Source organism: Protopterus annectens, chromosome 6.part0, assembly GCF_019279795.1.
Source record: "Protopterus annectens isolate FY-2018-M chromosome 6.part0, PAN1.0, whole genome shotgun sequence".
In the NCBI taxonomy this organism is placed as follows: Eukaryota; Metazoa; Chordata; order Ceratodontiformes; family Protopteridae; genus Protopterus; species Protopterus annectens.
Window position 1 is genome coordinate 832,222,083 of NC_056737.1, and position 22,500 is coordinate 832,244,582.

A 22,500-nucleotide genomic window follows, 5' to 3' on the forward strand; every position below is an offset into this window, starting at 1 on the left:
TCTGCCCACAAAGAAAACAGTTTCCACTTGCTACGGTAGACTTTCCTAGTGGATGGTTTATGAGCTGCCACCAGGATTGCCTTAACAGGGGACGAAATACCGCAAGTCCTGATCAAGAGTGGAACTGGAGCAGCCAAGCGGTCAGCTTCAGGTTGTCCAGGTTCGGAGGAGATAAGCGGGATGGATGAGATATCAGATCCGGAATGGGATCTAGAATCCAAGGAGGATTCACAGAGTGAGACCTTAGGAAGGGGAACCAGATCTGTCGAGGCCAAAACGGAGCGATGAGAATCATTCTGCACCCCAACCGAGAGGCTTTCTGAAGAACTTGGAGCATCAGAGGCAAGGGGGGATAAGCATAAAGAAGACCGGGTGGCCAAGCATGCACCAGAGCGTCTCTTGGGGAACCTCCTGGAGGAGATATCAGAGCGAAAAAACTGTCGCACTTGGTGTTTGAGGGAGAGGCAAAAAGATCGCAAGAAGGAGTTCCCCACCGTGCGAATATGCGTTCCGCTACTTGAGTATTGAGAGACCACTCGTAAGGGGTGAGAATGGTGCGACTGAGCTTGTCCACCAGGATGTTGGACCGACCCGAAATGTGCGTTGCTATGAGAAAGCGGTTGGTGGAGATTGCCCATTCCCAAACTCTCATGGCTTCTCGACAAAGAGGGTAAGACCTGGTTCCTCCTTGCTTGTTGATATACCAGACAACCGACATGTTGTCCGATTGAATCGCAATTGTTCCCAAGGGAAGAAAAGCCTGAAGTGCTAGCAACGCTAAGAGCACTGCTCTCATCTCTAGAACGTTGATATGCAGTAAGGTCTCTGAATCGTTCCACGTGCCTTGGACGGTCCGGCCTGCAAAATGCCCCCCCCACCCGAGGGGGGAGGCGTCCGTGGTCGCCGTGGCGAGAGGGGGAGAAGCACAAAATGGGCGGCCTCCGTGGAGATCTGGAGAGTGAAGCCACCACAGGAGGGACCGCTTGCAAGCCTTGCTGATCGCAATGGGATGATGCATAGGAAGAGCAAGCTACGACCACTGTACTAGGAGTGTCCACTGGAGGATGCGCATATTGAACCTGGCGAGGAAGAAGTGCTATAGCAGACGCCATGGACCCTAGAGCCCTCAGGACCAACTCCGCCGGAACTGAGCTTGAGTGGAGAATGGCCCGCACCTGGAGCTGCAGATTTTGAACTCTGTCCGCAGTGAGGAAGGCTTTTAAACTCCTTGTGTCTAACCTGGCACCTATAAAATCTATGAACTGCGTGGGTGCTAGGTTGGATTTTTTTGTATTTATAGTGATGCCCAGACTTGGAGCAAGATGGAGAAAGGAGTCTCGCGCCAATAGTAGTAGATGCCTTGTTGGGGCGGTAAGGAGCCAGTCGTCCAGGTAGGGAAAGACCTGCACCCCCTGAAGCCTCAGGTGGGCCGCTACCACTGCTAATACTTTGGTGAACACCCTGGGGGCTGTGGTGAGACCAAAGGGAAGGACCCAGAACTGGTAGTGACTGGCTCCCAGCCGGAAGCGGAGAAACCTCCTGGAGCGCCTGTCCATTAGTATATGGTAGTACGCATCCTTGAGGTCTATGGAGCACATCCAGTGATTTTCTCCCAGAAGGGGGAGAATAGATTGCAGAGTGACCATTCGGAACTTCTCCTTGGGAACTGCCAGGTTCAAGAGAGAAAGGTCTAAAATTGGTCTTAGATCCCCGTCTTTTTGGCACTAAAAGAACCTGGAGTAGAACCCTGATCCGATCTGGTCTGGGGGGACGGGCTGGATGGCTCTTTTCTTTAGCAGATGGCCAATTTCTGCCAAAGCGGCCTCCCGTTGACCGGGTGGAACGTCGGGGAGGGACTTCAATTTTGGCAAGTGACGAAAGGGGATACGGTATCCTCTGGATATGATCTGGAGAACCCAGCGGTCTGATGTTATGGACTCCCATGCCGCTAGGTGCTCCGAAAAACGTCCCCCGACTGCCTCCAGAGTAGAGCAGCCGGGCAACCCCTCAGGGTTGCTGCACGGGCCGTTCAGAGAAGGGTTCTCTGGACCCGAAGTTCCTGGGAGCCCCTCTGCCTCTAGGGCGGCGTCCTCCCTGTCCTCCTCTGCCACGGAAGGACTGGTTGTCTGGAGCAGGCTGGGATTGCTGCGACTTCCGGAACCACATCTTCTTCTGACCCTTTTGGTTCCTAGAATAAGGCCTCTGGGGTGCAGAGAAGCGGATTCCGACGGCAGACAGCATCTTCCCATCCTTCTCGCTCTGGGTCAAAGTGTCGCGAACAGTTTTGCCAAAGAGGGCAGAACCATCGAAGGGGGCGTTCGCAAATGACGCTTTGAAGGGCTCTGAGAAATCGCAATGACGGAGCCAGGCCTGACGTCTAGTAACTAGACCTGCCCCTGCGGCTCTAGCGGCGCCTTCCATAGCATGGGAGAGTAGCCGCATAGAGGTATTGGTAACGGACCTGAGAGTGGCCATGCGGGTGGAGTGCAGCACTTTGTCCTCCTCCGACATGGACTCTGGGGGGATGCAGCGTATTCTTTAATAAGATCGCGCTGCATCCTAATCACATGTGCCAGGTAGTTCAGCGCCCTTACCGAGAAGGTCGCTGAACTAAACATCCGCTTCCCCAAGCGGTCCATCATCCGAGACTCCTTGCTCGGGGGATGGACTGAGGGACTCTCCTGAGCAAGTTCCCTCTTGGTGGCCGCCGTCAACATGGCATCTACCAGAGGCCCCTTACTCCAATGGGCATGGTCAGCCGGGGACTGAGGATCCGGTCGGGCCTTTTAGGGATTGGCTCCACGGTGTCCGGTTCCTTCCACGCCCTGGTGGTGATGAGGTCCACCAGGGGTCGGCAGGAGGGACACCCAAGAGGTAGACGGGCCCGCTTCAAATGCCTCCAAGAACACGGACTCGTCCGAGGAAGACTTGGGGCAGACCACCCCTTATGCGGAGCATTTCCATGATGTCTCCAAATGAGACATCCTCGGGGGGTGACCGTGGGGAGCCTTCCCCTTCCTCCAAATCCGTGTCTTCCGTGAGAGACTCGGGGGGAGTCAATGTGCCTCCTTTTGCACGTATGCTTGCGAGGAACATCCTCTGGGGGGCTGTCAGAGGACTCCTCGCAAACAGTAACCTGTTCCAGGGGAACAGCTTGGGGCACAGGAGCAGGCTGTCCCAAGGGCCGGATGGTGGAAGCCTGACCCAGTGCAGAGGGAGCGCGGGACAGAGCCGAAACAAGTGCCGGGGGTCCGGAGACCCTCAACAGAGCCCTCTCCACTACATCAAAAGCCGAAGGGGAGCCGACCTTGACCAAAGGATCCGACAATCGGCTCCCCCTCGGATCCGAGGAGTGGATCGGAGCCGGCGCCAAAGCGCTCGGATCCGAAGGGACAGTGCGCTCAGACGCAGACGGCGCCGAAGGAGCACTGATCCCCCCCGGATCCGAAGCTCGGATCCAGGCTCCGAGAGGTCGGATCCGATGCACTCGAGGGCAGGGTCGGATCCGAAGTACCAAGAACTATCGGCGCCGACCCACCGCTCGGCTGCTCGGCTTCAACTGCTCCGAACCCGGGTAGCGGGTCGGAGAAGGAGCAATTGGCTTGAAAAAGGGGGTCGAGCTCCCCCCCCAGAGAGGGGGGGGGAGGCAAGAGCACTCCCATCTGCATTTGGGCCTGGATGAACCTTCTCATCATCTGGTCCAGATCAGCGTCCGACAGGCTATAAGTTGATCTCGACGAGGCTACCGAGGTAGGCCTTGAGTGCCTCCTCGATAGCCTCGACGGAGATCGGGTCTCCACCTCCTCAGGTCCCGGTGAAAAACACGCTGGAGACCGGAGCCGAGGTGGGGGAGAGCCAGCAGACAAGGAGGCCGGGGGAGAAGCCCGCTTGGCTGGCGGGGCCGAAACAGAGGTCTCGGCCCGCCGCTTATGGTGCTTCTCCCTCCGGTCCTTCTTTCTAGCTTCCCTCTCCTCCGAACCACTAAAGGGAGGTTGAGTCCCAGGAGGAGGAGGGGGAGCCGGAGAGGGGACAACCGTGGTCACGGTTACCCCCGAAGGAGCGGAGGCCGGAGCCGAGTCCGGCAAGAGACCCGCCAAGACAAGCTTGGACCTCTGCTCCTTCAATGCCCTGGGGTTGAACCCTGCACAAATGGAACATCCAGATGTGAGGTGTTCAACCCCCAGGCATCTAACACACCGAGTGTGGCCATCAGCTGGGGAAAGCTTATGGCCACACTCGGAGCACTTAGAAAATACAGCTTTGGGCTGCTCAGACATCCCAAAAGCAAACAAACAAGGTTACTAGAACTAATAAAAGTAAAGTAACAAAAACCACTCACAGGCCCAAACACACACTACGCTACCAGCGAGGGGAGGGATATTAAAATTAAGTTTTAAACACTAAAAAAATAATAATATAAGAGGGAAACCTACACTTTCACACAACTTTAACAAAAACTTTGAAATTTAAGCACTTTAGAGACTAGAAATATCACTTAGCTGGAGAGCTGGAAAAACACAATCTGGTCACCATGCGCGGCAAACGAGATCTGGGGTCATGAGGGTAGAGCAGGGCATTATGGGTGAGGGGAGGAGCTGAGAGCTTGGATCCATAGCTGGTAAACCATGCCGGTTCGGATCCGATATTGGATCCATAACCCACAGGTTGCAGACAAATGAATCTCCTACTTCAGATCCATACTTCTGATCACTAATCATCACGTCCCTTCTTAACCTTGCTTCCACTACTCTTTCCCATAACTTCATGCTTATAAAATTTCTCTCAGCAGTGAGGCAGAAAGAGGATGGGAACGTTGATGAGGACAGACAGGCTAATCCAGAAGTAACAATGTATGGTAAATACATAACTTTAATGTTTGAGAGGAGGAGGTCCATCCTCAAAACAACAAGACAGAGTTACCAGCTTATCCTCTTTAGTGGTTATCCACAAAGAAACATAGCCTTAATTGCTGTGGCCCAACAGGAAGACCTTGATCTGGAGATTACATCTGGCTTAATGTGTTTTGTGAAACTATTATAGGAAGTCTACATAGCTGCTGCATAACTATCTTCCACAGAAGCATTCTTGAAAAAAATCAACCAAGAGTTAACTGCTGCTTTGGTTTAGCAAGTTCTAGCCATAGAAAACAAAGATTTTTTTCTTTTTTTGTAAGAAAGTACAATGAACAACTGCAAATTCTTTTGGATAGGATTGGTTCGGTCCAGGGAGAATCTGGGCTGCTGCAGACAGTAATACAATTTAAAAAGAAGCTATGTGCTCACCATAACAAGGAGAAACAAACTGAAACAAAGAACTTCTGAAGGTAGTAAAAATATCCACCAGGTCCACAAGGAGTCTTTGAAAGGGGGAAGGAGGGAGGGTTCGTAGGAATGAACGGGGAGATGGACAAAAAACATGAAACGTTATGGTGAGTACATAACTTCTTTAGGTTATGTTGTCCTATCTCGCCTTCATTCTTACAATAATGGGACAGCTTCCCTAGCACCTTTTCCCTGGGTGGCTCATGACAGTACACCTTTAAGCACTGTGGAACCAAAGGAGGCCCTGTCCCTGGAGGCCAAATCCACTTTGTAATGTGTGAAATGTATGAGGAGTGGTCCAAGTAGCTGCTGCACAAATATTATTCATAGGAATTCTGGTTTGAAAGGCAGAAGACAGCCATTGCTCTAGTGGAATGAGCCTTCACCTTGAATGGTAAATCTCTGTTATTTGAGATATAGATGAATGTAATGCAGTTTGAGAGTCAATTGGAAAGAGTAGTTTTTGAAAGTGAGCTACCCTTTTTTGTGTCAGAGAAGGATACGAATAACTGGTCAGATTTTCTAAAATCTTTGGTCCTATGCAAATAAAATCTGAATTGTCTGTGCATGTCTAGTTGATTTAATTTATATTCTGCCTTGTTGCGCTGATTAGGAAAGAACACTGGAAACTCAATAGATCGATTTATATTAGTTGAAGAAGAGACTTTGGGTAAAAAAGATGGATTATTTCGCAAGGATACCCTATCCTTATGAAATATCAAATATGGTGGTTTAATAGATAGAGCTTGCAACTCTGATACTCTTCTAGCAGAGGTTATACCCACCAGAAAAATGATCTTCCATGAAAGGAACTTGAGGTCTGAAGATGATGAGGGTTCAAAAGGTGGTAACGTCAGGTGAGAGAGAACAAAATTTAAATCCCAAGGAGAAAGGGGTTCCTTAAAAGGGAGGTCTTAATAAGGAGGCACCTTTCAAGAAGGCTCTCCGCAACTTGTGTGACATTAATTTACAGACAGAATCACCAATGTGGAAGTTTGAGATTGCAGCAAGTTGTACTCTTGATGGTTGCTGCAGCTGAACCTTGTTTGAAGAGTTCCACCAAAATTTCCATAACAGAGTGGATGGGTGCAGAAACGGGATCAATGTTCCTGTTTTGAGCTCAGAGGGAAAACCTTTTCCATTTGCTAGAATACAGTTTACTAGTGGAAGCTTTATGAGAGAACATTAAGATATGTTTAACTGTAGGAGTGAAATTCTGAAGCCTGACTAAATTGGGAAGTGGAGGAGCCAAGCTGTCAATTTTAGGGTGTGGAGAGAAGGATGAAATGCACCTGACAAATGTGTCAGAAGGTATGGAACTGGGTCCAGAGTCTAAGGCTTCTCCTGAAGATGAGGCCAAAGGAAGGGGAACCAAACCTGACGAGGCCAGTACGGAGCTATGAGAATTATCCTGCTTCCCAAGGACTGAGCTTTCTGAATGAGTCTGGGTATGAGAGGAAACCCAGAAAGGCATACAGAAGTCCAGAGGGCCAATCGTGAGCAAGTGCGTCTCTCAGTGTCTCCTCTGGACGGGGGATTAGGGTAAAGTAGTTGCTGCACTTGGCAATCATGGGAGTGGCAAAAAGATCACAGCAAGGCAGAACCCATGTTCAGAAAATCCTGCTACATTCAGATTGAGAGACCACTCGTGGCATTAAAATTGCCCTGCTCAGCTTGTCTGCTATCACATTGAACTTCCCTGGAATGTGCATTGCTAGTAGAAAGCGCTGGGAAGAAACTGCCCCTTGCCAAACTCTTAGGGCTTCGCGACAAAGGGGGTAAGATCTGGTTCCCCCCTGCTTGTTTATGTACCAAACCACAGACATATTGTCTGACTGTATCGCAATTATCCCTAGAGGGAGAGAGTCATGAAGTGCTTGCAATGCAAGAAGCACTGCTCTCATCTCTAGGACATTTATATACAAGTGAGCCTCGTGTTCTTACCATGTACCTTGGACTGTTCTCCCCAGATAATGCCCCCCCACCCTATCTGGGAACCATCCGTGGTCAACGTAGCTATGGGTTGTTATGGAACAGAGGGTCTCCCTATGGTCACATGGCTGGAGTGTATCCACCACCTTAAGTTGTTTTTGCAGGATTCCATTATCCTGATTGGGTGAGACATAGGAAGCTCTTGAAGTGACCATTGGGAGAACAGGCAATGAAGTATCCTCATGTGCATTCTGGCAAGAGGAACCAGTTATTGTGGAAGCCATTGTGCCTAGTAATCTTCAAATTATCTTTGCTTTCACCTTGGTCTTGAGAAGATAAAGTATATGTTGTCTGAGTGATGTAACTCTGTCTGTTGGAAGACATTCTACCATAGAAGCGGTGTCTAGATCTGTGCCTGTAAATGCAATATGTTGACAGGGCAACAAGGCAGATTTTTGAAAGTTGACTGTAATACCCAACTGAGTGCAAACGTTCAAAGTTAGATCCCTGGCTTGTTGGAGTAGATGTTTGGTGGTAGCAGATAGGTGCCAGTCTTCTAAATAGGGAAACACTCTGAATCCTAGACGTCTCAGGTGAGCTGTGACTACTGTCGTGCATTTGGTGAACACTCTAGGGGCTGTAGTGAGACCAAAGGGCAGAGCATGGAACTGATAATGACTGGCTCCTAGCCGGAAGCGGAAGTAACTTCTCGATGTCCTGTCCATTTTTATGTGGTAGTAAACATCTTGAAGGTCTATTGAGCACATCCAATCGTCTTTCCCTAAAAAGAGAAGTATAGACTGCAGTGTCACCATTCAGAACTTTGAGTTCTTGACAGATTCGTTTAATTTGCTTTGGTCTAACATGGGTCTCCAGTCCCCTGTTCTTTTTGGCACCAAAAAGAAGTTCTGAATCCTATTTGGTCTGCGGGGACTTCTTGGATGACTCTTTTGTGCACCAACTTTTGAATCTCTGTAGTTGCTTGCTCCCTTAAATGGGTGGAACATCTGGGATTGTACTGGTCTGTGGAACAGGATTGGAGAATGGAATGGAATATCCTCTGAATATTATTTTTAGTACCCACTTGTCTCTTGTGATAGTTTGCCAGGCTTCTGTGTACATAGATAAACACCCCCGACTCCCGCCAGAGTAGAGCAGTCGGGCCTCCTTTCAGGAGTGCTGATAAGGGCGTCTGCAAAAGGAATCACGGTCACTCAAGTTCTGCGGGCCCCCTCTGCCTCTGGGGCAGTGTCTACCATTGTTACCTCCCTCCCTGCCCTGGGGAAGGAATCACCCCATGCATCCTGGAAAACTCTCTAGGATCTTTTGAACCATATTTTCCCACTGTTCTGACCTTTAGGATAAGGTCTTAAAGGTATGGAAAAATGTACTCCAATGGCAGAGTGCGTTTTTCCTTCCTGCTTGCATCAGGTGAGAGTGTCTTTTACTTTGGGTCCAAAGAGTGAGGAACTAAAAGGGGCATTAGTAAAAGTAGACTTAAAAGGCTCCGTAAAATTGCACAAGCATATCCAGGAGTGTCTCCCAAGGGAAACTCTGGAACCCGCTACCCTGCTCGCTCCATCAGCTGCGTAGGATATCAACCTCATGGAAAAGTTGACGATAGAATTTAAGGTGGATAGCTGGGAGGACACCTTCTCATTCACCCCTGCAGCTAATATACCTTGTAGAGCATCTCCTAGCTCTTTCAGGAGATCTCTCTGTAGCCTTGTAAAGCCAGTTAGGTAGTTCAGCGATCAGAGTGTAAATGTCGCTGACGAAAAGACACGCTTCCCTTATCTGTCCATCGTTCAAGAGTCTTTATTCGGAGGTTGAACAGATGAGGATGTCTAAGTTCCTTCTTGGTGGCTGCTGCCACGACCATATCTACAGGTAACCCCTTAGTGTGGGGAATCCTTTCCCGAAGGAGCCGATAAGAATTTGTTTGGCCTCCGAGGGACTGGTTCCATTGTGTCAGGCGACGTATACCTTACGGCTAACCAGGTCCATTAGCTCATCGAAAGGCGGAGACACCCAGGAGGCTGAAAGTTGAGATCCAATAGCCTTCAGGTACACTAACTACTCATCCGAAGGGATGGTGGCCTGCCAGCTGCCTCTCTGCTTAAGGATCTCTAGAATATCTGCAAATGAGATATCATCAGAGGACAACCGTGGGGACCCTTCAGACTCCTCAAGATTAGTGTCTGAAGTGATGGACTCATCTGGAGAGTCTACGTGCTTCCTCTAGCAAGTTCTCTTCAGAGGTGGCTCCTCAGAAGGATATTCTGGGGAGGCCTCAGAGAAGAGGGGTTCGCCCAATGGGGGATCCTGAGGCTCTGGATCTCTGCTGTCCTGTGGAATGAGTGGTGCTGAGACAGAAGCCGGTGCCTTAGGGGGATGAATGCTAGTATCCTTATGTGGAGCTGTACGGGTAGACAGCACACTCCTCATCAGCTCAAAGGCGGATCCCATCAGCTCCAAAGACTCCCTTGGCTCTGAGGAGACAGAGAAAGGCACCATAACCAGCAAGATCAGATCTGAGGCCGATGGAGCCGAGCTAACCAAGGGCCGACACTTCGAGTGGCCGGCTCGGCACCAAAGATGATCAAGGCCGAGAATCCCCCTCCCCCTGGGGCCGACTGGAGAACCCCAGCTCCCAGACTCTCTGGACAGCACAGAGTGTCGGAGTAGAAGTCGGCTCTGTGAACACCGAAGTGGGTCTCTGAATCGACGGATCCACAGTAAGTGGTACCAAGCACTCCGGCTCCGAAGGTCCAGCTTGGCTCAGAGGAGGAACAACAGTGGGTACAACTGGTACAGTAGGCTCTGGAACCAAATGGGTCGAAGCCGAAAATAATTTATTTAGCTCCGGCAACTTCAAGAGTCTGGGCACCAACCATTCCACGTCATCGTCAAATAAGCTCCTAGTGGACCTGGAGGATAGGGATGGAGAACGAGACCTGTGCAGAATGGGAGATCTCAGTGTCAGAGAAACCAATGAAATATCCATGGACTGGCTCCAAGAAGAGGTATCTTGCAGCTCCGAGGACTTTGGAAACGAAGAGCCAGGTTTGTCAATTAGTATAACCTCCGATGGCTCAGAGGACTGTGGAGTCGAGGAGGTAGTGGCCTTAGAAATTTTTGCTAACTTGACTGGCGGCTCGGACTGAGCCGATGTTGCAGGGGATTGTCTCATTTGGGGTTTGTCCTTTTTAGAAGGAAGAGAAAAAGAAGAGGAAGAAGAACTGTGGATAGCTTCCTCAAAAGTTGGCTTTAAGAGCCCTTTAAGGATCAATTTGTTTCTCCTTTCTTGTAAAACCCTGGCACAGAAGGAATGACAAAATGTACAATCCTCTTGTAAATAAATAGCTCCAAGGCAATACACACATATGACATGACCATCTGTTATAGACATTTTTTGTGAATACTTCTGGCATTTTTTGAAGCCCGAAGGCTTATGTTCCCTCTCTTTTGGGTCTTTAGACAGGATAAAGATAAGAACACAATATAACAACAAGAAATTTAACTACTTAAACTAAACTGATTTATAGCTAACTACAGGAAGCATGAAGGAGACATACAACAAGGGAATAAAATAGGGCCTTTAACTCAAATGGCCCTATTTCCCCGGAAAAAACAACACACTAACAACAAGCCCTCTAACTAAAACGGGCGAAGAGCTCTCTAACTTATATGAGCTACTATTTATCTACAACAAGACACAACAGCCACTACAAGGGCTACAGTAAAGCCTGCGAAACGACGGCCAAAAGCAGCACCAAAGGGAATAAAGCTAGAACAACTTAGATATTACAAAATACTAAAGCTAACTATGCAACTATAATGCAAGAAAAACACATCTACTATAAAACAGAAAAGGATTACAGGTTCTAAAAGGAAATATGAAGAAAACATTTTCACAACTTAGCCATGCCCAAGGATGAGCGCATCCAACCTCTTAAAGCAGCAAACAAGATCTGGGGAATTACACCACTGTTTTATGGGATACCTACTTGCCACGAGCCAAGTTTGAGTCTTTCAGCTGTGTATTCGGCAGAGTATCGGCTCCGAACCCATTATTGTAAGAATGAAGGAGAGATAGGACAACATAACATCAAATGTTTACCTCAGAGTTCTTAGAAAAAAATAAGGCAAGTTAACTGGCTGATTAAGATTCAGATTAGTTTATAAAAGCAGTCTAGTTTGGGGAACACAAAGTATGGTGAACTGCACAAAACTTTTAATTCAGAATCTCTTCTGGCAGATTTAATAACTACTAAAAAGGTTTCTCATGACAACTTTTAAGTCCGTTATACCACCTGGTTCAATTGGAGGAAAAAGCTTCTCTAAAACAGACATACAAGTCCCAAGAAGTTACAAAGACACACACACAACAGCTAGATCATGGCGAAATGGGGCCCTAGGCAGGGTAACTGAACAGGTCCCCCCTCAGAGTTATTCCAGTGTCCCATTACCTGGCAATTTCTCCCTAGTTACCATAACACTGTTCAAACCTGTCAGTGTGCATACTATTTTCTTCTTTACTTCTACAATGATTACACATATCTGGATTTAATTTAAAATGGTTATTTCAAATTTTACAACACAAACAAGGATAGCCATTTGCTAAATTTAATACACTAGACTCACTCTTATCTGGTCTTACTGGGACTGGACCTTAGACTGGATAAACGAATGACTGGTTAATCAGAAAAAGCATACAAATATATGTATAGATTATAAATCAGCAAGAATAACAGGATTTGTGTTAGTATGCATTTTTCTAATTAATATGAAGTGTAAAACTCAAATGCCTGTCATTATTTAGCCCAGAGGAGGCAGAAGTGTTGTTGTTCTCTGTTGTCTTAGACTAGGGCTATGGCAGAAATTTGATGGCTGGTTAAAGGCAGGCCAGATAAGAAGGCGTCTACTGTAATGCAGAACCAGACTTCCAAGATGGCTGCACACTGAGTAACAGCTTAACTTTAGCTCTCTCAGTGTGAAAACAGAAACTCAGAGGAAAGAGCCAGTGAACTTGTCATTTTGGGTAAATTTCTGTAAATGGCTATTATGTGTACTGCCTGGATGCCAGCAAAAAAGAAATTCAGAAAACCTGAAAGAAAACTGATCACAAAAGGTGAGGAGAAAGATTGAATGAGAAGAATTTTGCAGCTGTTCAGCAAAATGCAGTGCAAGCTCCAGCTTTGGTGCAAGACGGGACTTCCAGTAACCTAGAGGAAAAATTAAGTAAATGTACTCAGACGTGACTGAAATAAATGAAACACTGAGGGAGTATATCAACTCAAATAACAAGGCTGGGAAAACTGGAAGAAGCTTTAAACAGATATACAAATAACATGATAAAACTGCAAAAATAAGAGGTCAAAATGAAGAAAAGGCTGGTTGAATATAAGCCTGCTCAAGAAGAGATGCTTAAAAAAAATAACAGAATTAAATTAAATTAAATTAAATTAAATGAGATTTTCTGCTGTACCAGAGAAGCTGGAGGGAACAGACTGTACTAAATTTTATGAAACAATACAGTCTCAGAATGAAAACGGACTTAGCATGAACAATAATTTTTCTACCCTTGAACTGGCATTGAAACCTACTTTCAAAGAAAATGCAAATGGCCAGTGGTGGATTAAGTTAACATTTGGGCTGTTTACAAACCACAGACCCCTTGCATACATTTTTAGGACCATGCATGCATGTGCAATTTGATTTCACCATCCTGATCATATTAAATTATATTCCTTGTATAATACACCACCACTTGTTAGACTGAGTTTTAAAATTGTAGTTTTGAACACTTTTTCCTAGTCAGTAAGAAATAAAACAAAGTGTATGAACCAAAAATGACAAAACTACCCATTTTTTTTTAAGTTATTTAAAAAATGGTAAGCTAGTAATACTGAAATAGAGAATGGCTGGCAAACCGACAACCGATTCATAGTTACTAGCATCTCAGCCAAAGGAGGACACACTCAGGAGCGCAGCACCCCCATCCCCCATTTAAAGGAAAACTGCCGTTTCCTACAGCTTAACTCCATCCTTATGTATTTTTCTTCCTACAATATGGTTTCAGTACTGTGTAGTTAGCAGAAACCTGCTTATTCTTTTTAAAACTTTAATTTCCTTGCACTGGTATCCAAGGAAGGGAAAGCCCACCTATTTGTTTCCCTTCCTACCTATTTTTTTTAAGCTTAACTTCTCACATACTTTACAAATGAATTCATTAACACCTGCATGACATATCAGACACAGATAAATCTGTAGTTTGCCCTGTCAGGTACAGCTGTCAATCTTAGATGGGCAATTAATCCTGCTAATATCAGGAACACAGCAGCTTATATTAGGAAAAAAAAGACAGAAAGCTGTGGAACTCTTTTCAACTGTTTTTACTGCAGAGAGGAGGAGAACTTAACACTCCTCTTTCATAGCAAAACTAAACTAAAAAATGCTACCCAACCACTACTGCCTCCCACCATCAAACTCCTCCCCTCCCAGTACACAAGCCAACTCCCACAGCCCACTCTTATTAACCATAGACCATCTCAACTATCTACTAGCTCTTCCCTAACTCTCAACCAGTCACATTGAACTGACCATTCTTCTCTACAATATTACCTCCTTTTCCTCTTAAAAAATACGCCAGTCCCAATCATCTCTATCCTACTCCTACCCCCTCTACTCCTACTCTCCATCACAGAACCTCCCACACTCCTACCTCCAATCTATAAAACTCCCATTTACTCTCACTCATAACACACACTATTTTCTTCAGCAACCCATAGTCATCTCCCCATCCATCCTACAAACAATCCCATCCTTCCCCAAAATCAAGATTCCTCCCTCCTACCATCCTTCACCTAAAACTAAGGCAATTTACCATTACAACTACCCACTAAAAAGGAAACCTTACTATTTCCCAAGGACCCTTTCTCTTATCTGGCGACATACATCCTAATCCTGGTCTGACTATTAATCCTCTCACCCTACAAAATACCTCTCCTAATGCTAGCCAATCATCCATATCTAACAAACAAATTTCTCTCTGTTAAGGATACTTCGAGTACTGATAGAATAAAGTAAGCCAATTTCATGCATGGGCAGCTCATCATACCCCAGACATTATCTCTGTAACTGAAACTTAATCTAGATAAAGGCATTCTCCCGCCTGGTTACAACATACTTCGCCAAGATCGCTTAAAGAAAAAAGGTGGTGGTGGTGGTGTTGCCATAGTCTACTCTAATAACCTTACTCTCCCCCACCCTAGGCAACCATTTCCCTCCTTTACACCTGCTGAAATACTGGCAGCAAACCTTAAGCTCAATAACTGCACTACCATTACAGTAGTAGCCATATATATGTTGCCAGGGGACAATATTCCCCTACTGGAAAATATACTCTCATATCTCTCCCAAACATTCCCAATGAAACCATCCTCCCCAGGGATGTAAACATTAATTGGCTGAAACCAAACCATCCCAACTCTCAGCAACATATACAGCTCTACGGATTTACACAACTAATCTCCCAACCTACTCACACTCTCATAGCTCCCCGATTGCTGGAATTAGAGGATACTAGTTTCTAATTCCAGCAAATACCATAATCCAGAAACTCTGACTCCCTGAGTGACCACCTATAAAAGTGCTCAGATATTACACTCATTTCTCAAAACCTCACGGCTTATCACCTGCCATAAACTTTCTAACTTCAACCCAGCTACATTCAGAACTCTTCTCCCTAGAGTTAACTGGAAATTCCTTACACAGCTTCCATTAGACAATGCAATAAAAGCCTTCAACTCAACTTTCACTAAAGTACAGTTTTGTACCTACCATAAATGTAGATGTTGGAGTGTATTCACTGCTGCAGTCATTACACTTGGGTTATCCTGCCGTCAGGTGGTCCTGCAATCGGCCAGAGTTCCAAAGTCTTGGTCCGGTGTCGATTGCTGTCGCTTCTTCCCTGACGTCAGTGCGCCAGGGGTAAACAAGATGCAGCCGACGCCATTTTCTTCAGTTTTTCTTGCCCCAGATGTTTCTTGCCCCAGATGTCAGGTGCCCCCAAATAGGTAGGCAATATATATTGCTAATAAAACATACATAAAAAATAAAAACAATACCTTCAGTTACAAGCAAATACACCACATAGGTTGTATAGGGTAGAAAGGTATAGATAAGTCCCAGCTAAGAAAGTGGGGATGGAGTGAGGGTAACCTGGACTGCAGCAGTGAATACACTTGAACATCTACATTTATGGTAGGTACAAAACTGTACTATGTTCATTGTGTTTCACTGCTGCAGTCATTACATTTGGCTTGAATCCCAAAGCGGAGGTTGGGTGGCTGGGTCTATAAAGGATTCGGGGTGGCTATGAGGCCCTGCAGCACTGCAGTGGCAAAGCCAGCTCTGGATTTAGAGTAAAGAGGCAAGTGGTAATGCTTAGTAAAGGTGTGCACTGAACTCCAAGTTGCAGCTTCCAAAATATCCTTGGTAGGTACTAAGGTAGGCAGTTGAAGTGGCTGTTGCCCTGGTGGAATGTGGCCTAATGTTGCTAGGTACAGTTTTCCATGCTGTGTGTAGCAGAAACGGATACAGTGTCCTATCCACTTTGAAATGGTCTGCTTTGAAATAGCCTTTCCCTGTGATCATGCAGCATATGTTACAAACAATTGCTCAGTTTTCCTGAAAGCTTTTGTTTTGTCCAAGTAGAAGCGTAACTGCCTGTGTATGTCCAATGAGTGCAGAAGTCTCTCCCCTTTATTCTGGGGATTTGGATAAAATGTTGGCAAGTGAATAGTTTGGTTAAGAGCCACACTGGATACCACCTTTGGCATAAATGTAGGGTTTGTTCTTAAAGAAACCCTGTCCTGATGAAAAATGATGAAAGGTTCCACTGCCATTAGTGCCTTTAACTCTGAGACTCTTTGTGCTGAGGTCATTGCCAGAAGCAGAGCAGTTTTCCATGACACATATTTTAATTCTGCTGAGTTGGCTGGCTCAAAAGGAGGTAAAGTTAGTTTTTCGAAGACAAAGTTGAGGTCCCAAGTTGGTGGTCTCCAAGGCGGTCTTATGTTTTTAGCCCCTCTGAGGTACTGTTTTAATAATGGATGAGAGAAAATAGGAGGATCCGTGTTGTAATGAGCTGAGATGGCAGAGGCGTGGATCTTAATGGATGAAAAGGATAGGCCTTTGTCCAGCATCTCAGTTAAGTATTGTAATATCTGAGGAATGTTTGGAACAAGAGGGTCAAAGCTTTGAGCCTGGTTCCAGGTGCAGAATCTCTTCCACTTTTCTGAATAGGATTTCCTGGTGCTGGGCCTCCTAGCCTCCAAATTGACATCCATAACAGCTTTAGAGAGAGGTGTTGGCTGCTTGGCTAAGTAATCTGCCATGCAGCCAGGTTTAAGGTTTTGAGCTGGCTGTGCAGGATCTGATTGTTTTGTTGAGTCAGAAGATGAGGAATTTGCGGTAAAATCCATGCTGGGCCTTGAGCCAAGTTCTTTAAGATTGGGTACCAGTGCTGGCGTGGCCAGTCTGGGGCAATCAGGATCATTTTTGGCCTTTCTTGTCTGGCTTTTAGGAGTACCTTTGAAAGGAGAGGCAGTGGTGGGAAGGCATAAACTTTTAGGGTTTTCCAGCTGAACAAGAGAGCATCCACTTTCCATGCTTGTGTGTGGTAAGTCCTTGTGCAGAATTTCTGTAGTTGGCAGTTTAGAGGGGAGGCAAAAAGATCTATGTCTAGGCACCCCCATTTTTGTGTTATCATGCTGAATACTTGTGGATTTAATTTCCACTCGTGAGGATCCATGATGTTTCTGCTTAAGTCGTCTGCCAGAGTATTTTTCTTTCCTGGCAGGAATTGTGCTTGCAGATGAACTTGATAGCTCAGTGCTGTGTTCCACAAAGTCATGGCTTGTCTGCAGAGGGGATAGGAATATGTGCCCCCTTGCATGTTTACGTACCACATAACTGTGGTGTTGTCCGTCTTTAGTAAGAGCTGTCGTGGATGCAGAAGGTCCTTGAAAGCTGTTAGGGCATTGTACAGCTAGCATCTCTTTTTGATTGATGTGAAGATGCATTTGGTCTGCGGCCCACTTGCCCTGAATACATTTTCCTGCCATGTGTGCTCCCCAGGCGTTTTTCTTGCAGGGAGTTGGGTTTTTATTGCCATCAATTGAAAGTACTGAGTCAGTTGTCTTTGCTTGTCTGGCGTGAGATAAGCATTCTGGGCTGTTGTATTTAAGCTGGCACCCAGGCATATCATCTCTTGTGAGGGCACTAGTTTTGACTTCTTTTCGTTTACTGTGTACCCTAGGCAAATTAGCAATCTTTTTACAAACGCCAGATGCTTTAGAAGAATGTCCTTGCTCTCTGCTTGAATAGGACAGTCGTCCAAGTAGGGATATATTTGAATTTCTTTTTGTCTGCAAAATGCAATTACTGGTGCCAGGCATTTTGTGAAGACCCTGGGCGAAGTAGATAAGCCAAAGGGCAGTGCAGAGAATTGGTAATGCATTGTGCCTGTTATGAATCTGAGGTATCTTCTGCAATTTTGTCCGAATGGGATATGCAGGTATGCCTCTGAGGTCCAAAGTAACAAGCCAAGCCTTCTTGCCCAGCATGGGAAGAAGTTGCTGTAGTGTCAACATTTTGAATTTCGGAACATCCAGGTAAGTATTTAGAGTAGATAGGTCCAGTATGGGTTTCCAGGCTTTGTCCTTTCTGGGGACCAAGAAAAGTCTTGAGTAAAATCTTTGTCCTTGTTCCTGTTGTGGCAGTTTTTGAATAGCTCTCATGTCCATGAGGGCTGTAATTTGTTTTTGTGCCTCTGCCCATTGATTTTGTGGCAGGTCTGGCATTCCTTTTGGCCTTGGTAGTGTGTGAAAGTGGAACCTGTAACCTTGAGATTCAGAACCCATAGGTCTTGGGTGATCATATGCCAATTTTGTGAAAAAAGTGCTAGTTTTCCCCCTAAGGGAGCTGCCAAAAGGTAAGTGCTTGGCATTTGAAGGGGGAAGTCATTGGGACTGTTTCCTATAAGGTTGTGACTTGCCCTCTCTTCCTTTTGGGGTTGAAGCACCCCACTGTCATGGTCTGTAAGAGCCTTGGGACTGAGATCTGCCTCTTGGGCGTCTGTATCTGCCTCTTTGTGGTCTGTCTGACACTGGAAAGGACCAATTTTTAGAAGGCCAATTTCTGCTAAATCGAGGTGGCTGTACCTGCAAGAAATCCTTCACTGTTTGCATAGATTTTGCCTTATCCTCCATTTTCTTTAATACCTCTTCTGCCTTAACACCAAACAAGATATCATGCTGTAAAGGAGCATCCAATAATTTTGCCTTAACATGATCAGGTAAACCTTGTTCTTTTAACCAAGCATGCCTTCGAATCACAGATCCTGTAACTGCGGCTCTACAAGAAGCCTCTAATGAATCAAAACCACATTGCAGAGTATGTTTTCCCACTTGTTCAGCTGCATGCAATAAATCCTGCATTTCCTTATAGTCAGGACCTTCTGAGCTTGTAAGCATTTTCTGTTTTAACAGAGACATTAAATATTGTTGGTATTTAAGCATGTGGAACTGGCAATTTAAAGCCCTTACTAAAGTTGCAGAAGTGTAAACTTTCTTCCCCCATCTATCTAATGCTCTAGAATCCCTGTCAGAGGGAACTGGATTTTTAACAGTGGAAGCCTTTACCCCTTTGGGACCCTGGGGAATAGTTTCTGGGTCAGCAGTAGGGTTTTTACAAAGAAATTTGTGAGAGTCAGAGACTCTGTAGTACCTATCTGGCTTGACTGGTGCTGGGGGCAAAGAATCAGGGGTTAAACTGGATTCAGAGAACACATCATCCACAATATCTAACACAGGTGGAATAGCAAGGGGCCTGTGCCGAGGCAATAAAAGAAAATCTCGGAGCCTTTTCTTGGATTCTGAATAATCCTGGCTCTCCCAATGAAAATGCTCCCTCATGGTATCTAAAGTTTCCCCAAAAGAGTAATCCTCAGGAGGAGAGGCTGAAGGGATTGATTCTTCAGCATCAGAGTCCTCATAGGTGGGTAAAGAGTATCCCTGGTCTGAAGAGGAATCAGAAGAAATGGAAACCTGGTCAGAGGAATCATAGTCTGTATCCTGCCTAGGCCTTTTATCAGGAGGGGGATGGGAACTCCTGATCAGAGTAATTAGGTCTTCGGCCATTTTGAGCATCTGTTTTTAGGCATGGAGGCCTGTCCAGGTGAATGCTGTACTTAGTTTCTTTGTCTTTAATGGAGTTTTAGACTTGGTTGTTGTTTTGATGGTAAGCTGTGAAGGTCTGAAAACACCCTCAGAAGCAGATGCCTGCTCAGTGGCTCCGGACCCATCTGAGGGGTTAATTTCCATAGGCCCAATACTTGAGTTTCCAGAGGCCTAGAAATCTCCACGTGGGAGTCAGAGGTGGCCTGTGGCTCTGAGGTAGCGGGTGTCAGGGGCTGCGAAAGCGCCTCACTGAGAACCGGGGAAACGGTGACTGGCCTAGAAGAGGCTTCATCAGTTTTGGACCTCAGATGCCTGTCCTTATCTTTGTCTTTGCGTTTTTTGTGTATTCCGGTCGGTTGTTCCGACGGAGTGGTATAATTGAACCTTCGGCCAAAATAATGGCAAGCAAAATCAAACAGACGTTTAATAGTGCGCTTGTTAAATCTAGCACAAAACCGACAACTAGTGACGTCGTGGTCTGGGCCTAGGCATGGAATACAGTAAGAATGAAAATCCTTATGAGGTATTTGCTTCCCACAAGAAATGCAATTATTAACTTTTACTGACATCGGTCTGAGTTAAGAAAAAGTTTCCCCAACGGGGTACCTATCTTTATTGAAGACTTCGGTTCTGAAATTCGAATTCGAAAATCTCAGGAATCAGTCGACCGGCACTTGCGAACTGCTTTTACTTCGGGCACCGCGCGGCAAGAAAGACTGAAGAAAATGGCGTTGGCTGCATCTTATATACCCCTGGCGCACTGACGTCAGGGAAGAAGCGACAGCAACCGACGCCGGACCAAGACTTTAGAACTCTGGCCGACTGCGGGACCGCCTGATGGCAGGATAACCCAAGTGTAATGACTGCAGCAGTGAAACACGATGAACATCATTCTAAACTCCCTAACCACACCTAGAAAAGTTTGGATAAAAGCAAACATTTCACCCTGGCTAGCTAAAACCACCAACATCTTTATGAAAACCAGAGATCAGGCTTGGAAAAAATGGGTACAATCCAAACTCCCAGCTGACTTGCAGAAGTACAAAGAACCTCATAACCAAACTAAAAAAAAACTCAACAACAAAGACAAAAAAAGATTTCTACTATAACCCCCCAACACTGAAATCTGATCCAAAAAAATTCTGGAATGCTATAAACCAAATACTACATCCTGGCAACCCAACCTCACTAAATCCATGCCCTGACAGGTCCCCTGAAGAGACTGCCAATACCTTCAACACTTATTTTATTGAATCTATTTCCAAACTATTTAACACCAACCTCTCAAAAAGCAATACCTCCAACCTCCCTGAGCACCCCTCAGCTACTAACTCAGTAAATACCTTCTCTCTCAAACCTGTTCCTACCAACTATATCCAAACTCTACTCTCTAAACTCAAACCATGCTCTGTATCAGTAGACAATATCCCTTCATATTTTCTCCAGGTTGCAGCACAGTCCCTTGCTATGCCAGTATCTATACTAATAAATTGCTCCATTTCTGAATCTAATGTACCATCTATCTGGAAACAGTTCTACACTTTTCCTATTCACAAAGGAGGAAACTCCACGGAAATATCTAACTTTAGACCAATTGCTATCCTCTCCCCTCTCAAAAATCCTTGAGAAATGCATACACAAACAAGCAATGCATCATCTCATACAACAAACTACTCACACCTACTCAGCATGGCTTCCGTCCCAAGCACAGTACCGCCACAGCTCTTCTATCCTCTCTCAACACTATTGCTCTAGCCAAAGATAATCACAAACTTGAATCTTGCCTATTCCTTGACCTTTCAAAGGCTTTTGACACAGTTCCGCACTATTTGCTTTAACAAACACCTTGACCATAATTTCTCTCCTGATAAAGTAGCATGGCTCTCCAGTTATCTCACTGACTGCTGTCTGTCAGATGGGAGTCTGCAATATCATCCCCCATTCAAGTAAAAACTGGTGTCCCCCAAGGATCCATTCTTGGTCCTCTACCATTTAATATCTTCATCAACTCACTTTAGTCCTCTTGTCCTCATTCTACCATCGTCCAATATTCAGATGCCTCTAGTCATCACTAATGCAAACTCCCCATCTGAACTCCTATCTACTACCCAGACATCCTTTGATTCAGTAGAGACCTGGCTCAAAAAAAAAAAAAAAAAAAAACAACACACACATACTCAACCCTAAAAAAAAAAAAATACAAAATTGTTACTCTTTCTTCCTAAATCTGTTGACCACATTAAATCTTCCTTTTCCATAAAGTCCCTAAACAACACTACCATAGAAGCTGAATCTAGCACAAAACTACATGGCATCACCATTGATGATAAACTAAAACTTGATCTACACATCAACACTTGCATCAGAAAAGCCCATCAGAAGTTAGGACTACTGTATAGAAATAAATTCCTTACCGCTGAAGCCAGGCATACTCTTACTCATGCCTATATTCTACCTTGTCCAACTTACTGTTCCCAAATACTCACTAATCTGAACTCCTCCCTACTTACCAAACTTGAATCAACATATCACAAGACAGCCAGATTTGCAGCTCAACAAACATAAATCTCACCACAGTCTCTCCCTAAAAAGCCTGAACTGGCTAGAACTTCCTCACCTGCTTCTCCAATCCCAGCTTCAAATTATACACTCCATCCTTTATCAACCTTCGTTCTGCCCAGCTCTATCATCTCTCATTACTCTCCTACCAGACACCTCCAAAGCACAACCCAAGACCAATTAAAAGTTTACAAACCTAAATCTAAGACTGGTTGCAACTTGTATAGCTACCATCCCTCTACTGCATGTAACAAACTCCCTCTATAAATAAGAAACCTTACACACCCCAAACAATTTAAGCTAGCCAGCAAAGACTACTTTAAAAAACACTGGACCTGTCACTGTTCACACCCTCCCTGACCAAACCAACCAACTTAGCACGTTTAACTAATATACAGCACGAACAACTTAAACTCTCTCCTTTGAACTTCAGATTAGCA

At 45.5% G+C, this 22,500-nt stretch overlaps 1 protein-coding gene across 2 annotated transcripts in view; it reads right to left on the minus strand.

Moving 5' to 3' along the window:
• The window catches only part of ZFYVE21 (zinc finger FYVE-type containing 21), a 777,981-nt gene that overhangs the window by 746,180 nt on the left and 9,301 nt on the right, over positions 1 to 22,500 (minus strand). The gene's annotated exons all lie outside the window — the stretch shown is intronic.